At 48.5% G+C, this 15,134-nt stretch overlaps 1 protein-coding gene across 2 annotated transcripts in view; it reads right to left on the bottom strand.

Annotated features, from left to right (window-relative positions):
- The window catches only part of DAAM2 (dishevelled associated activator of morphogenesis 2), a 113,388-nt gene extending 99,685 nt beyond the window's left edge, over positions 1 to 13,703 (bottom strand). Inside the window, exon 1 of one of the 2 annotated variants that reach the window (XM_081247740.1) lies at positions 13,602 to 13,703. The gene's annotated coding sequence lies outside the window, so the exon portion shown is untranslated. Of the gene's footprint in view, positions 1 to 12,920; positions 13,224 to 13,601 lie in introns of those variants that run through there. The other variant, XM_081247741.1, reaches the window with a different exon arrangement.
- Between the last annotated feature and the right edge of the window lie 1,431 nt (positions 13,704 to 15,134).

The raw sequence follows: 15,134 nt of genomic DNA, 5'->3' as shown, positions 1-15,134 counted from the left end.
TCATCACAACAGAAACTGGGAAGGAGATTCCATAGCTTCTTCACATTCCCAAACACTCTTAAATGGAATCTAAGTTTCTCAACTTTGAGCATCTCCCACTCACAGCGCTGATGACATGGGATAGTATTCTTCACTTTTAGATCCTTCCTCGACACCACCGTTAGTACTTGGAGGACTCACCTTAATATCCCCTGTCCCTGGCACAAGGATGGATGAACCAGTTTGGAAGTGCATGAGGGCAGGGAACACATGGTATTCAACTTCAAAGTTCCAGTAGGCATTCAACTTATGTCTCTTAAGGAAAGGAATTTCTTCCATGCTAACTCTTCTTCTCTGAGCTTTAAGAACAGAGTAATCATGGACATAAACTTTTTGCCTTTTTGCTCCGGGTGTAAAAGAAGCCAACCTTGGGGATGCCTCTTTTCCACGAAGCCTTCCCTGACATCATCCCCCATGGCAAAACAATCTTCCTTTCTCTATGTATTACATCCGCACCATACGGTACCTCGTATTCCAATGGAAAACAAATTATTTGGCCAATGATAACAACATAGGTTTATGGAGTACATACTGTGCTCTAGGCACTGCGCTAAGTACTTTGCAAGTCTTACTTTTGTCCTCATTTGGAGGTAGGTACTATTACTATCACCATTTTACAGATGAGGAAACCGAATCTCAGGGAGGATAAATACTTGCCCAAGGCTACAATTCTAATAAAGGGTGGAATCTGAGCTTGCATCCCAGCAGTTTGACCCCAGAAATCTGCACAAGAAGCCACCACACTATGCCAAAGATACTGCAGGATACACATAAGCCCTTAAATGCTTCTTGCTGTTGCTCTGGTGAAAATGCAGCTGTGGGCTTAATGAGAAATTAATTAACCTTTGCATCCTTATCTCTGACACCCACATCAAATCCCTAAGCCCTTGAAGAATTTGCTGATTCCTTCCTTGTTTATTAATAAAAGCTCCCAGCCACATGGGGTTGCCACGTACGCACTGATGCCTCACTGAGAGACCAGAGGCCCTGGAGGGGGTGTAGATTTTGCTCACGGGGGATGCACTCCACAGGACCTACCTCGGCACACAGCGCCTCCCACTGGTGCTTCTCAAATAGCGGTTGAACCACCACAACCACCAACAACTAGGAATTACACAGCACTTCACAGTGTACTGAGCACGTTCCATATACCCTGCATCATAGGTTTACTTCACTCCTCTACCCCGGGTATTACTGTCATTCCCACTGCACACATGGCTGAAACCGAGGCTCAGAAATGCTAAATTGCTACATCGCTTATCTAAGCCAGTGCAGCTCATTAGTGGATGGCTGAAATTCAAACAGAGATCCTGACATCTAATTCCATGATGCGTTTGCTACTCATTAAGTCGATCCCTTTTACTCTTTGTCCTTTGTGTGCATGCGCACACCCCCCGCCCCCACGCACAACTGACTTTTCTTTCTGGACCAGTGGAATAGGCGTCAGATCAAAACAAGAGGATAGAATCCAAACTAAGCTCTGGTTTTACGAACTATGAATGAATGAATGAACAAGCACATGGATAAATGTCATACACAGTCAAATAGTCCTGGAGTGCTAACTCTGCGTCTGTCACCCGTCTAAGTGCCATAGATACCACAGCGACTAAGGCACAGCCCTAGACTTCTAGAAGCTTCTAGTCTGTTGGCAAATGCATCTCAATGGTAACAGGATCTGTTAAAGGAAGCTCACCTTGTCAGAGCCCCATCTAAGCGGGGAACGTTGTGTAGAGGGGAAGAAGAAAACCAGACTCATTTTTAAGATAAACATAGGAGACTAGAAGTACATCACATGAGGGCAGAGTCCAGAGAGACCATGTTGTGAAAGAGTTAAAAAGACCCTGTACAGCCCACTGACCAGGAGAGGGATGCCCGCTCAGACCTCCAGGGGGGTGAGCAAAACTGGGACAGTCCCAATTCACGCCTGCTTCCCAGCGTCCTATCCAGTTAGTGCCCTTTCGCTCTTGAAAGGGTCCTGGTTTACACAGCAAATTACATGGTCGCCCTTGCATTCCAGGAAAGTTATGACTTTCTCCAGCTGTCCCTGGGCAGGAGAACAAGTTGACCTCCCAAGGTCACTGAGTTGCCTTATTTCTGCTCCATCTCACAGAACGTCTTCTCATAGCCACCACCCACAGCTGGCACAGGTTCTAGCGGGTCTGTGTTTCTCTCTGGTGTCAGCACCAAAGCCAAAATGATTCACCATCAGATCCTAAAATGGCTTTAGATGCAGGCACACCTGTTTTACATCCTCTGACAGTTTCTTCCTGTAGGATCTTAGGTATCTCATTCATTTGCTCTGAGCCTGTTTCCTCATCTGTAAGAGGGATTAATAACACCAATCTCAGCTCATGGGATGGTTACGAGGATTTGGTGAAGGAGTATTAAGTGAAACAGCTAGTACAGTGCCTGGTAAAAAGGACACACCCCTCCCACACCCCGCCCCGAGGATTTCTAGAACATGTGAGCTCTCAGATACCAAGAGCTTGGAGGATATGCACATTTCAGGAAGCCCAGGATATTACCAGGCCTCAAGCCCCTACACTTCCAAGTTAGAACGCCTTCTTCGTCTTTACAGAAAGTGGAAAACATGGTACGACCACTCTATAAAGCTGTTTGGCTATATCTCCTAAAGCTGAACACGTGCATTCCCTAGGTTCCAGCTGTTCCACTTCCAGGAACACACCAACAGAGAAGCATTCCTATCTTTACCCGTGAACAAGTGCACAAGTGTTCACAGCAAGGCCTATTCACAACAGCCCCAAACCTGGAAACCACCCAAATGCTCACTAGCTGAAGAGTGGATAAAGTGTGGATAGTCCCATAATGGAATACTACACAACAATGGGAAGGAGTCATCGACACATCATGCCGAGCAAAAGTAGACACACATAAATGAGTAGACACACATAAATGAGTACACACTGTACGATTCCATTTACTTGAAGCTCAAGAACAGGCAAAACTAATCTTTGCTGTTAGAAGTTAGGATTATGGAAGGGGAGTAACCAGAAGGGGACATGAGGGACTTCTCAGGATGGGGGAGGTGGGAGCTTTGGAATGTTGTGTTTCTTGATCTGGATGCTGGTTACACAGGTGTGAAAACCCATTGAGCTATATGCTTATAAGCTGTGTTTTTCTGAATCATGTCGAGCTTCAATAAAAATTTTAAATGAAATAAACATTCTAACTGTAAAACATATTTTTTGGTAGAGAGTTGAGCAGACTAAGCAGGCAGTAGACACTTGGCAAAAGGCAGTGGCATATTTTACTTGATAAATGCTCATCGGGCCCCAGCTCTGTGCCGAGCACTGTGCAGGATGCGGGGCCAACAGAGCTAATGAGGCTGGGTCCCTGTTCTCCATCATCATCTCCATCATCATCATCACTAACACTTCCTAGTACTTACTATGCGACAGCCATGGTTTCAAGTACTATTTTTTTCTTTTCACCAAATCATGCATTAACTTTATCTTCATAACGAGCCATTTTACAGATACGGAAATTAAGGCACAGAGAGATGAAGTAACTCACGCAAGGCCACACAGCTAACATGTAGTGGAGCCAGAATCTGAAGCCAGTGCCTACGCTCTGACCCACAGCTTTCTACTCAGAAGTCTGGTCTGTTTATCAGCTATAAGTCCCAGCTTCCATGTAGGCAGCCACAGACATCAATAACATCACCTCTGTTCAGGGCAGTGGTAATGGTAAATTATCAACTGAGTGTCTCAGAAAGGCAGAGGCAATTCCTAGCTCTCTCTGGGCTGCTGCCAGCCCAATGTCACATGATAGGGAACAGACTGATAAATATATTGATGGAGATTTAAAAAAAAAAAAAAAGAAAAAGAAGAGTTAAAATGGCTTGGCCTTTCTACTGCCCAAAGTCCACTGACCAAAGTCCACAGAAACTCTGAATTTGCTTCAAACGAACTTCAAAGCTGCCTCTGGCACTGTGGAGATACTGAGGGATCTTCCCACTGACCTAGAATCACTCCCTTCCCTCGCTGCCTGATCAGGGGAACTTGAGGCTGGGGGCTGTGGTGTCTGAGGGGAAGTGAGGGAGGGAGTGTTGACACTGACCCCCAGGAACGGGGTCAGACGTCAGCTGTGAGTCTGGGTCCCCAAGTCTGGCCCATTGGGAATCCATCATGCAGGCAAGCTTTGCTTTGGCACTCAGGCAGCCAATCAGTGTACATAATCCGGAAGGTGGAATGTTCAATACACAGCACCAAAGACCTCCCTTGCTTGGGACAAAGCAGTAAGAAACAAACACCCCCGTAAGGACGAATCAGATCTGGCAGAGACCCAGGCAGGCATGATGTGAATACCTATACAGGCAGGAAGGTGGCTCCCTGTGGGCCAGAAGAGCCCCCTGAGACCACCCCCTTTATAAAGCAGAAGCACTGGTAAGATAGAGAGGAATTCCCAAAGGGCAACTTGTCCAGCCCGTCTCCAGGCAGGATGCCAACAAAGCCATCTGGTCATGCTTCCAACCTGATATGCCTACACCTCTCAGCCTAGCATTGGGGGTTCGGGGGAGGGAGCAGGGGCAAATACAAATTTGGCAATAAAATCAAAATATTTGTTCAGCCTTCCCAGTTATGAACAACTCTATCTGTAGAGAAATCAGCTGGATCTCACCTAGAAAATACACAAAACAGAGCACAAGAAAAAAATGCACTTTTTCATTTCTGACATAGCCACAACCAAGTATCTGGAAAACAATGGACTCTTCCAAAACAATTTCACGTAAAATAAGTAAAACTTCTGGGGCAGGTAGGAAGCGTTCTTGGAATCAATTGCTCATGGGTGGGAGGTGTGGGTAGGAGGTGGCACTGGGCAGAGGGAGAAGTACAGCTGCCAGGCGGCCTTAGTGAAGGCCTCAGCCGGCCCCATGGGGAGCCCTGAAGCTGGGATGCCCTTTAGAATTTCCCCACATTGGGGCAGAGGGGCCCCACTGGTCACTGAATGCAGGTGACCCCGCAAAGAGACTGCTGCTGGGGCAATTCTCTTCAGAGAAGGCAATTCCAAAGAGGGCTGGCCACTGCCAGCACTGCCTGCCACTGGGAGTCAGTCCTGAGGGGTCAGGTGGTGCAATGCACTGATCTGAGCACAGGGTCCACACACCTGACCATTACCCCGCACTGCCTGACTTGCTCCATCAACACCGTTCTCCAGTCCAACGTATCCGTCTTTGGGGTTTCCTGCTGCTCTTCCTACATAGTCAGTGACTGAGGAGACCCAAGGAGGGAAGACTGAATGTGATGAGAAGGAGGGGGCAGCCACAGGGCCTGATGCTCAACAGCTTCCATGGGGACAGACAAGGGCCACACACAGCATGCAGCCATACCCAGGATGGTCACAGACTAGGTACGTCAATCACTCCGCTCTCCTGGGTGATGGATGCTTGGTATGTCAGACTTAGGGACCCAAACTGGTGATCATCCAGGATGAAACCACGTTTAACAACTGACTGATAAAAAAAAATTGAACCTCGCTACAAGAATGGCATGACCTCAAATATTGATATATAGAGCTGTGTGTGTCTAGGCATAAAGAAATCAGAAAAAAATAAAGAGTTCCATCCATCGTAGGGACAACCTTGATAAATGGTCAAAGGGAAGAAAAGTATACTGCAGAGTAATATACACAGATTCCATCTCGGTGAAAAACACTCAGACAGGACCCCACCATACATGTATACACACCTGTAGTATTTGTATGAACAAAGGAAAAGATAGGGAATGATAAACTCTAGACTATAAACATTAATTCCCAGGGTGTGGAGATGCTATTCGTTTTCCACTTGTCTTTTTGTATCTCTGCATGATATTGATTCATGTGTTTAAGCAAGCGAGAATCACTGTCATAATTTTAAAAAATTATTTTAAAAAATTATCGACACAGTGCCATGTGCAGAGCAGGGAGCTCTATAAAAATACTATTTCATTCCCTCTCTTCCCTCCCCTTTAGAAATCAGCTCCTAATTGTCCATTTGGGATTGCTCAAAGGGAATATTTAATTTAAGGCTGAGATTCTTCTATGCCTTCTCCTTAATCATTAGAAAATAACAATTTTAATATTATTACATATACAATATATATTTGCCACCAACAAAAATCTGCCACTAAAATCCATAAAAACTATACAACACCGAATTATGTATTTGGATGGCAATGCTGTGAATTATCTGCTGTTTGCTATTATCTGTGACCATGCCTCACGCTGTTACCGTGCTAATGAAAGCTGACCACACCAAGCCAACTCGCAATTATTTTGGCACATAGACATGAAAAGCCCAGAGAAGCCAAAACCCAACTGCTCACCACATCTGCTGACAAGAAGTCAAAGAGTTGGTTTTAAGTTTCTTCCCTCTTTCCGTGTCCCTGGCTACCCCTTAGGAGAGGTGTTCCAGAGGGCAGGAGCCACCGCAGCGCAGAGGGATGAGGACACAAAGGATCCACGGAGTCTATAAACTGGACCGCTCTTCTCTATCTGGTTGGCTATGGGGATTTGCTCCTGGGCAAGTCCCAGATGGATCCCCCAAGAGTTAACTCAGCTGTCACTGAGTTGAACCAAGGGCTTAATTGACACTGTTTGGCTACCAGGTGTGGCTCTTACAATGCAATTTGGCTTTAATGTGCTCCAAACATGCAGAAGGCAAGACAGAGACCCTGTCCTGCCTTGACTGTGACGCAGCGTGTTAGATGTTACGTCAGAGCTTCAGTTTAAGTTTGTGGGAGGGAGGAGGGAGGGGTGACTGGGGGGCAGGGAGGCTTGCTAAGGGAGCTTGGGAGTAAAGGGGCCCCCTGAGCAAGGCTGGCAGGACAAGTAGCCCAGTAAGATGAGGACTGAGGGAGGGCCTTTCATGTAGAATGAACTACAAACAAGGGCATAGAGGTGGGACATGCTTGTGACTAGACTCAGTGCAATAAAGCCTAAGTTAACCCTTGAGGGATGATGGGCATCACTGGCTGACACAGCCATCAGCCAACAGCACCTCACTCACACGTCGGGGGACTGGACCTGTGTTGTCTTAAAAAGACCCCCTTTACCTCGAAAGCCTCACATCAGTCCTTCTCCCTCCCACCAACTTACCAACTGATTATTTTTCCTACCACATCCTTTATTCTGTTCATGACACTAGATTTAGATTCTGACTTTAGTTTTCCTTCAGACTGGGTAGTTGCCAGGGACTACAACCACAGCCATCACAGGTGGGATAGCTAACGTCTGTTGAGTGCTTACTCTAGGCCAGGGGCTGGCAATCTTCACAACCATCCTGTGAGGTCAGTATTACTTATTATCCTCCCCATTTTTCAGATGAGAAAACTGAGGCTCAGAGAGGTGAAATAATACGCAAGGTCTTACAACAGGTAAGTGGAGGAGACAGGGTTCAAACACACGTCTGTCTGATTCTAGAATCCGTATTCTTTTTCTTTTTTCTTTTTTTTTTTTTTTTTTGCGGTATGCGGGCCTTTCACTGTTGTGGCCTCTCCTGTTGCGGAGCACAGGCTCCGGACGCGCAGGTCCAGCGGCCATAGCTCACGGGCCCAGCCGCTCCGCGGCATGTGGGATCTTCCCGGACCGGGGCACGAACCCATGTCCCCTGCATCAGCAGGCACTCTCAACCACTGCGCCACCAGGGAAGCCCTAGAATCTGTATTCTTGACGACCTGGCTGTAATAACCCGCCCTACACTACCCTTGCTCTGGTCACTCTGAGAACCAGGGCAGGAGCCATCAAACTTTTTCTGTTAAAGGGCCAGACAGTAAATATTTTCAGCTCTGCAAACTACACAGCCTCTGTTACAACACTCAACTCCACCCTTTTCACATGAAAGCAGCCAGAGACAACACGTAAAGAAACGCCAGGGCTATATGCCAATAACATACAAGGCTTGTTTACTTACATGACAAGGCGACAGGCTGGACTTGGCTGCTGAAATTGTCGGCTCCTCACCTATAGTAGCTTTCATTCACTCAGCTAGTGTTCACCGAGTGTCTACCTTATACCCTGCACGTTCTAGGTTCTGGGCAGAGAGAGAACCACGCAAGTCTCCACCCTCACGGAGCTTAAATCCTAGCAATGATTGGGTTGTTTGTTTCACCTGTGCTTGATACCCTGATTCCTCACCTTGGTCCTCTTCACGATTCCCTTAGACCTGTGGCTCTCAACTTACGCTTCACATCACCTGGGGCACCTGGGGCGCTTGTAGAACAATCAGTGCCTGCCCCACCCCCCACCCAGAGGTTCTACTTTAATTGGCCTGGGGTGGGGGAGGTCCGGGCACTGATAATTTTACAAGCTTCCCAGGTGAGGGGTTGAGACATACTGCTTGGGTAGCTGCTTACCTCCTGTTTCTTCCACTTACTGTGTGAAATAGGGGGAGCTTTTTTTTTTTTGAAAGGTAAAGATGATTTTTTTAAACATCTTTATTGGAGTATAATTGCTTTACAATGCAGTGTTAGTTTCTGCTGTATAGCAAAGTGAGTCAGCTATACCTATACATAAATCCCCATATCCCCTCCCTCTTGCGTCTCCCTCCCACCATCCCTATCCCACCCCTCTAGGTGGTCACAAAGCACCGAGATGATCTCCCTGTGAGGGGAAGTCTTTTAAGCCCCCAGTTTGAGCTGTAGAATGTGGCTAACACGCATCTCATAGGATTGTTAGGAGGTTGAAATGAGGCCACATGCTTTTCAACATGCAGGCTGCTATACAAGTGTCAGGTGTTACTGTCATCGTGCCATTATTTTTCAGTTTTAATGCCTGGTCCTACCTCAGTGGTTTCCCTCCCCTGTTTTGACCTCGATTCTTTGGACCAAGACAGGGTTTGGGATTTCTAAAGCAAGCTCTATGTGTAGCTCACTCATAGCCCAGGTTTATGGGTAAGTGACCTGGTGGTCTTTCCTTTGTTCTAGTAGAGCATCGCATGGGACTGCCATTTGTCTGGCATGGGGAGCGCAGATCTGTGTCCCACTTTTATAGTGAAGGTCTCCATCTCCAGGCAGGGATAGCTGACCTTTAAGCACTGTTGTGAAGCCTTGAATAAGTGGCTTATTTACTTTGACTCAGGGACAAATGTCCAAACCCATGTCCTTTCATGGGCTTAGAACTAAAAAGGGAAGGACATTACTATTTTGCTGAGCACTGATCAGTGTGCTAGGTTCTTCCCATATATTATTCCATTTCATCTTCAGAACAACCCTGGGATGTGAGAACACCTCTTGTGCTCACTGGACAGATGAAGAAGACTCAGAGGCTGAACAGCTTGTGACCCGACGGTTCCAGAACTCAAACCTGGGTCTTGTTGATTCTGTATCTCTTTGCACAGACCTGTGGGGCATCCTACAAATAATTTAGCTCCTCTTCAGCCAGGATTCAAAGAGCTACCAAACTCCCTCGAGTTTTTTTTTCCCAGGTTTCTTTCTTTTCTTTTCTTTTTTTGAGGGGGAGACCCAGAAAGAACTCCACAACACCTGCTAATGCCCATAGTCTGACAAGTCTCACCCAGCACTAGCATGATGATCCACGGATCGAAAGAAAAGGCATTTCCTCACTGCACAGCATTTGGATGGTGCAGTTTTTAAAACCTCATAATGAAACAAGAAAACAAACAAACCAGAAAAATGTGAGGAGAGAGTTTGGAGAAATAGATAGTGCCAGGAGTGAGGAATTCACTGACCCCCAATCTGGGCCATCTCAAGAGAAGCTGGCCACTGGCTGAGCCTCTTAAAAGCTGAAAAGTCATCCCAGGCCATGGTTAAAGACAGAGTTTGTACAAAGCAGAAACAAATGCAATCTTCAAAGTCTTAAATGTCAACTTGAAGGATAACTTAGAAGCTCTGAGATGGGCCGAGAGAACCTGCAGCTGCTTTCTCCACATCAGATGCTCTTTCCGTCCTTTGGACCAGCCACGCCACACCACCAGACAGCGTGTCGATCTGGGAGGGGGCGGCCTCCCCAGCCCATGCCCACCAAGATGTTTACAGGTGGCTAAAGCTTCCATTTTTACAACCCATCAGATTCTCCCCTCTCACTGTGACCTGAGCACGCTTGAGGAGCAGGGACTGCCTCTGACCTCGGGCCTGTCCTTCAAGACTCCATTGGTCCTTGATCTTCCTGTCCCCCTCCCACCTTCCCACCCGCTGCCCCCAGCCACACACATACAACTGGCTCTGCTGCCCTCTTCTCTCCCAAGAGCTCAAACACAGGAGTGGTTTCCAGACCAGATATCCAGGATGCCTGGTGCCCTCTCCCGCCCCTCAGGTTAACGAACCGGCCACGCTCCCGGATAATCCCCACTAGCCGATGTTTCTAGAGGGAGGAAGTAAGGGTGACCTGAGCCCTAGAAACCCCACCCAACGGCCTTCAATAATGGAAAATACATAGCCAGATTTGGGGAGAGGTGCTTTCCAAACCACACGGGCTCCTGATGGCTAAAAAACTGGAAAATAAAATTATGGGATTCCCTTTATTAAGGGTCTACAATATTCCTAGCTCTGTTTTAGTCCCTTTGCATAAGTACCATATTTGTGACAACCTTGTGAGGTAAATATCATCTGAGGCTTAAGGTCAGACAGAATAAGTAACGTATCCCAGGTTACTAGTTCTCTCCCAGGGCAGACTGCTCTGATGTCTGTACTCTTCCTGTTGTGCCAGGCTGCATTTGAAGTCCAAAGCTGAAGGACACAGGGTCCCTGAACACAGAGACTCTGGCTGTGGAGATTTAGAGGGTCATCTGCTGTCAAAGCCAAGGACATCCCCCAAGTGGTTCTTTCTGTCAGGTGTCTTTGCCCCTTGGACCTTCTGGAGAGCCTGAGAATGCACCCTAAGGATTCTGATCTCAGAGATGACCAAAGTGTGGGCCAGAAGCTTGGGCTGATAGAAGGGCCAGTGAGCAGGCTTCCATATCAGCCCAAGAGTCAGTGGCCTGAGAATCCGTCCCGGGTCTGAAGTTGGTGATATGTTCCCCGGAGCAAACTCAAAAGGGTCAGGATTCCACTGACCCTCCAGAGAGGGTGATGAAAGAGTTGAGAGCCCAGTGCTCACCCTCAGCTGTCCCCGAGGCGTCCTGTGCTGGGACAAGAGACCACCCTAGATCCCCAGATGGGTCCCCTCCACCCCTGGGTACTCAGCCTTCTATTTGTAAATGGTGGGAATGAGTGGGAATATTTAAATCATTACTTCCATCGGCTGCACTGTAAGAAAGACACCAGCCTGGGCCTACTGATGATCTTTGCACCCTCCTGACCGCCTACACTTCGCCCCACCCTCTTCTTTACCTCGGGATCCAAGGCTCTTCAGTAATGGCAAAAGTTTAACCTGTTTTGTGTCAAAACACTTTGGGGACAGGGGGTTGGGAAAGAAGACTGGGGAGGGGACATTTTCCCACAGAAAGCAGTAGTCTTTCAACCTCCCCTACACTCACCAAAACTAAAAGCCTCCACGGGCCTTTCTACTGATCACCCCCCTCACACCCTCCCCCTTCCTGAACTCCTGACTCTCTTCTCAGTTCTAAGGCCCAGGAGAAGTTTCTCTCCTCTTTTTGTCCTGATGGGGGCACGAGTATTCCCTCCGCATCTAAGGGTCTGGACGAAAAGCTCTGTAACAACTCAGCTAGGAGTCAGGAGCCGCAGCGTGCAACTACCAGGGAACAAGACAATCATAGCACAGTTGTTGTTGTTGCTGTTGTTTTTTTTAAAAAAAGGGAGAGATGGGGGTCGATGCAGCTCCCAGAGCAACTGAGAGAAATGGCCCATTTATGCTTCCAGGCCTGAGGCCACGACCATCCCCACGCAGTCACCAATACAGAAACAAGCGCCTACACGTGCATCTCGCGGGTACCCCACTACCCATGCACACACACTTTTGTTTACACGGCCCTTAGCGCGATTTCCTTCTTCTCTGCACTCAAGTTGAAGACATACGCCTGAAGTTAAAGGAGTCTATAGCTGACATTGCTGTCTGTTCAGTCTTTTATAGCTCTTCCCTAGGGGTCAATTTGTATAATTTCTAAAATCCTTCCCAAATCTTCGACTTCCTGTGGGTCCTTTCTGTATCCAGATTTCCTCCCTGTCCCTCTATTGTTATTCTCTCCTTTTTTCTAGGACACAGGGAGAGTCCAGTAATCTTCCCCCCACCCAAACATTGTAGGTTGGTTCTGCTGCAAAATACAAAACCAGAGACGCGGGTGGGATGAAGTTGAAAGGGCTCTCTTTGTGGAACAACTATTGACATCCAGTGCGTGCACTGGGCAACCCAGGGCTGGTGGATCCATACAGCCCCGCGTCCGCCTACACTCAGTAGGGCCCAATTCCCCCTCTACGATATAGGGGAAATCCATTCCCTCCTTCTGCCAACTTTTCAGAGAAATCCAAGAAACTGACACCAAACTCGGAAAGGCGGGGAGCAACACAAAACTTGAAACTATTTAAAGATGGGAAGTTGCTCTCTTTCCCTTGTAGGCTTTAAGGAAAATCTCCAGGGATTCTTTCCTGGAGAGGTGTGATTTTTCTTTTTTTTTCCTTCCCACCTTCCCAGGAACTTTGCAAATCCACCACAGGACTGTGGAAAAGTGGCCAAGGCAGAGAGAGAAGAGTTAAATCAAGCCCAGACCTCAACAATCTGTGTTCAATTTTGATAAAAATCTCTCTCCCTCTCCCCCACCACTCCCCTTCCTCCACCCCACAGCTCAGACATGTTTCTTTATGTTATGAGCTTGCATCTTGTTTGGGGCACCAGGGCGCTCCTAGAAAACTCTCAACGGCCCCCACCGTGGGCACATGTGGCAGACACGTCCATTCCACTCTCCGGCAGGGCTGGACACGGAGCCTCGGTCCTGGCCACCACCTCCTCCTCCCCCCCTTTGCAATTACCTGTCTCCAGACCAGCTCCTTCCTTCGCGGTTAAGTCAAAGCCGCAATGCCTGGCGCTGTCAGGGCCACAGCAGGCGGATGGATGGCAACAGTCGCAGGTGCTGGGATTCCCCACTCAGGACCCCTTTCCTGGGATGCTCCTTCCCTCTCCCAAGTCCCACTGCTTCTGAGAGCAAGAACCTCCCCGCTCCCTCTGCCCAGCCTGCTGGCCAGGAGCCAGGCTTGCAAGTGGGAGCCGGGGGCTTGTAAAGAGTTAAATCACCCGAAGGAACCGGGGAAAGCCACCACCAAAAAGTTGTCAGTTTGGGGGGCACCGGCTATGTCTGTCCACTTGTGACAACAAGGAATCAGATTTCAAAGCCACAAACATTTTTTTTAAGTTTTCCAAAGACATTTCCTGTGTCCAGATGTGCCCATCCAGACAGACACGCAAATCACACCCATCGGCGCAGACACGCACGCAGGCCCGGGGAGCCCCACTCAAGTATCCTCGGCGGCTCCTGCAAGCACTTTGGAGAAACAAAACAGGCAGCCTGTGGAGCCGCTGCCTTTCCAATCCCCTTTCAGCGTTGGAAAAAAAAGTAGAGGGGGAGAGAAGTGGGGAAGTGCCCCGGAGAGTCTCCCGCGGTCTCCCCGCCCCCGGACGCGAAGCAGGGAGGAGAGCCGGACGGCCGCACTTACCCTGGGGCGTCCATGGCGCGTCCGCCGCTCCCGCAGCCCCGCGCCCGGCTGCGCGCCCGCCGCCCGCCGCGCCGGCTCCGCGCTGAACTGAGTTCGCAGTCTTCCGACCGAAACCTCGCCGCTCCCCCTGGGCCGGCCTCGCGCCCGCCCGCCCCGCTCTGACGTCAGGCGTCTTGGAGCGGGATATTTATGGCAAGGATACTCTGAATTTTCCCTAGGTAGAGTTCTGATTGCAGTTCCTTGGGATTTGTAATTTTCACACTTTCAGACAGAGAGCAGGGGAGGGAGGAAGGGAGAGCGCAGCCGACAGGGCGAGGCAGACAATGAGGGTAGCTGTTTCCAACGCTGGCGGGGAGCCTTCTCAGGGCTCCCTCTGTTTTACAAACATGTAAGGGTCAAGGAGGCAGAAGTGGTGACCTAGGGGGTGGGTGGGTTTTCTCCTCACTCCTCCCCTGGTCTGAGCCGGCTGGGAGGTCAGGTGCTGAGGGTGGGTGGGGAGACTTCTCCTTCGACAAAGTACCTTCATGGGACACTAAGTGCCAGGAAGGTGCTAGGGCAAGAAAGGGGATAAATCAGGAAGAACAGAGCAGCTAATTAGAAGCCCTGGTCCACACCCTGTTAACTTTTCCATTTCTTCTTTGGGAGTGGGTGCGTGAAAAAAAAGTTTCTTTTTATTAAATTATGTTCCACACTCCCTGCCTCTGTATAGCTTTTCCAACTCAGTACCAGTCAGTTCATCTTACTTCATTGCTTACGTACAGAGCTTGAGCCGTTTACAATAGCTCTTATTCATACTTTTTAAAATTGTTTTTAATTTTTTTTTCTTGAATGTGATTGTGATCCATCTGCTGGTCTGGACTGGAAATTGCCTTAGTTAAGAACGACTGTCTCCTCCATGCTGACACCATCCTCAGGGTGGGTCTGAATCTTCTCTGTTTCCCCCACGCTCCCAGGAGTGAGCAAGCGGATGGTGCCCATGCTGGGTGTTGACCCAGGTAGAGTTTTCTAGGTCTGGATTCTGATGGTCATCTGTTTCTCCATCTAGCTGAAGGGGTTTAGGGAAATGGCTTGGTTTAAAGGCCATCTTTGAAGAGTGGAGAGAAAGAGAGTGTAATGCCTTATGCTACATGGTTCCCAAAGATTGGAGAATGAACTGAAAAATGACATGCATGAGATGCAAATTGCTTGTACAGTTGGATAACATAAGTGTGTAGGTATTCAACTCCCCATTAAGGAGAATGAGCACGGATAACCACAAATCATCACGAAAACAACACAACTCCAGTGAGCTTCCTGTTAGCCCAGGTGGGGGTGTGGTTCTAACCACAGTTACAGTGCAGCAGAGACTCGAGGACTTGGAATGCGTTTACCCCTTTGGCAGCAGTTGGTTAGGGCTGATTGCCAAAAGGAGCCAAGCCTTGGAGCTGGGCCTCTCGGTGGGAGACAGCCAAGATGTTTTGGTCCAAGCCACAGAGGGCCCAGAGCCCTGCTGTTTGGTCACTGTCAAGTTGCCCTCCTGAGCATCATACCCAC

This window comes from Mesoplodon bidens (genome assembly GCF_964165515.1).
Source record: "Mesoplodon bidens genome assembly, chromosome: 10".
Taxonomy (NCBI): domain Eukaryota; kingdom Metazoa; phylum Chordata; class Mammalia; order Artiodactyla; family Ziphiidae; genus Mesoplodon; species Mesoplodon bidens.
Note: the sequence above shows the minus strand (reverse complement) of the source record. Positions and strands in the feature narration are given on the sequence as shown.